Source organism: Pieris brassicae, chromosome 11 (genome assembly GCF_905147105.1).
Source record: "Pieris brassicae chromosome 11, ilPieBrab1.1, whole genome shotgun sequence".
NCBI classification, from domain to species: Eukaryota; Metazoa; Arthropoda; class Insecta; order Lepidoptera; family Pieridae; genus Pieris; species Pieris brassicae.
Genome location: NC_059675.1, coordinates 71,239 through 74,052, shown reverse-complemented (window position 1 = coordinate 74,052; position 2,814 = coordinate 71,239). Strand labels below are relative to the sequence as shown.

General features: G+C 45.7%; 1 pseudogene; it reads left to right on the top strand.

Moving 5' to 3' along the window:
• Positions 1 to 997: 997 nt before the first annotated feature.
• On the top strand, positions 998 to 1,864 carry LOC123716420 (annotated as a pseudogene).
• Positions 1,865 to 2,814: the final 950 nt, after the last annotated feature.

The following is a 2,814-nucleotide window of genomic DNA, read 5'->3' as shown; positions in this document are numbered from 1 at the left end:
ATACATACTACCACTAGTCCACTACATTTCCCTATAGATATCTACAGCTAACTATCTACATACATACATACATACATACACGTTATGTGTAGCATGATAATAATATAGTCTTCGTATGTACTTAGTAGGTACACGGTACGGCTTTAACAATCACGTCGTAATATAGCGTAATTGAGAGATTTTGATAATAATATACATAAGATATATTATGAAAATTAACAATATAGATATACGTCTAACCTAAACGGCCGCAGGTCGCGACTGAATCGCTCCTGGGCTAATGAAATTTTCTTATTTACATCTTTTGTTATATTATCATCAACCTATTACCAATATATATTTTATTAATAAATAATATACATTTCATTTGTGTAGTGTGTGTTACGGAGCGAAGAGAACGCGCGCCTCTACGGCCTCGTCTCGGAGAGTGGTGCTGTTCTACAACATGCCGCATTCGATGCGATAAAATCAATCGTAATCTTAATATATTGTCGAAACGAACGGATGCCGTTGAACCTTGGAATCTTGACGTTCAACGGGAGACATCGCACGTGCGAATACCGTTTGATTTAATTGTTTAATTGTCAATTTAAAGTTAACGGTACGCGCGCGAGTCGACAATAACAAACTTTAAAAGTCGACACCTAACGCACGCCAACGCCTGCAGGGCGACTCGAAGTCGTCACCGGTCGCGGATATCATAAAGTCTAATTAGAATAGAGATTTTGTGCAATTTCTCGATTATATATTGTAAAAAATCCGATCAAACTGAGACGTGTTAGTGAAAAGTTTCCACGCCGAATACGAGAAAACGCATATAGTTGACGAAGCTCTCGTCGCGGTATACTGATTCGTCTGGCAGGCGCTCACTAGCGCCGCGCACTCTTAGCATTGTTGTACATTCACTAAAATTTTACAATATATTATAACTCGTTAATTTACGTGAAAACGTTAAGTGTCTAATTAATTGTTAATAAAAAAAATCATTGAAAATAAAATGGCCGACACAGCAGTAGCATCGGAGACACCCGCGCCAGCGACGCCCGCCAAGAAGGCACCAAAAGCGGCAGCGGCGGCCGCCGCGAAGAAACCCAAGGCGAGACCAACGCACCCCAAGACTTCCGACATGGTCAACAGCGCGATCAAAGAGCTCAAGGAGAGGAGCGGATCGTCCCTGCAGGTGATCAAGAAGTACATCGCCTCGAATTATAGCCTAGACGCCGAGAGGTTGGCGCCGTTCATAAGAAAGTATCTCAAGCGCGCGGTCGCCTCCGGCACCCTGATTCAGACGAAAGGCAAGGGCGCATCGGGCTCGTTCAAGATAGACAGCAAGTCGGGAACCGGCGGCGGCGCGGCGAAGAAGGCGACGGCCGCCTCCGCGTCCTCCGGCGGCAGGGGCTCCACCGCGGCCAAATCGGTGAAGAAGCCGAGCGTACAAGCCGCCAAGAAGACCGCTGCGAGCGCAGGCACCAGGAGCAAGAAGGCCGCCGCCGCGGCCGCCGAGACCGCATCCCCCGCCAAGGCGGGCGGAAGGGGTGGCACCGCCAACGACAAGAAGGCAGCCGCTGCGGCCAAGAGGAAGCCGGCCGCGTCGGCCGCTCCGAAGAAGGGTCGCGGCCGCCGCCGCCGCAGCGTCCGGCAAGGGCGCGTCGACCACCGCCGCCGCTTCCAAGGCGAAGAGGAGCGCGAAACCACCGACCAAAAAACCTAAAGCACCCAAACCGAAGGAGGCCGCAGCCGCCGCGCCCAAATCGAAGGCCGCCACCGCTAAAAAGGCATCGGCCGCTTCCAAGAAGTGAACGCGACAATCCACGTTCAATACGCACGAGCCGCCGCACTGTGTTCGCGTGCGCTGATCACCGGTAAGAAGGAGGAGGAGGGTCGGCCACCGGACGGAAGAGCGACGAACTGTTATATATTTAAAACCTTAGAGACCACCCTATGTCAACTTCTATTTTAGCAAGCTGGCATTCTCCTATTCAACTGCCATGAGCATTATCTTTCAGCTAAAGTTAGTCCCACTTTACGATTCAAACCGAGCAGTTGTCTTTCTAAATCTATATTTCTAAATAAATTCTTTGTGTAAAATAAAACCTTTTTTTTAAAACTCTAAATCCGGGACGTCGTATAACATTGGTGGCAGCTCAAGGGATTTTTTAAAAATCCTCGGTACGCCTCAGTTTGGCAGTCGCGACTAACGAGTGATTACAAAAGTGAATATTTCTGTGAATAACTAGATTTTCCTATTCGCTGTGAATTCTGAAATTGTTTTGTAAAGAAACATCCGCCGTCTCCGCCCTATACATCAAAGATGTTCATAAGTAAAACTGCAGCATCCCTGTAAGTCTTCAAAAATCCTATATATTCGTATTTCAGTGTGTTGTGTGAAAACAATTAGTGAAGTTTAAAGTGCTAAAACAAAAGGTTGTTTTATAAAATTACAATCTCATAATTGGTTACAATACCAATTAGAAATCAGTGCATCGCCTAATCAGTTCTCAGTAACGCTAGCCGTCGTCGCGTCGTTATCAGTATTGTTTTGTCTAAGCCATATCCTACGTGACAATGCCTAAGGAAGATGTTATTGTACGCGAGTCTAAGAATAGGTCAGCCACAGACGTTGATTTAAATATACTAATTAAATTCATAAATAAATTCGATGGTAATCGCGAAAAATTAAGTGCATTTTTAAATAATTGTAGAAATGCGGTTGAACTTGCTACTCAAAACCAACAGGACATTTTACTAAAATATATTGTAAGTCAATTAGAAGGACGCGCAGAAACGGCTTGTTGGGTAAAAGAATTTGAGAAT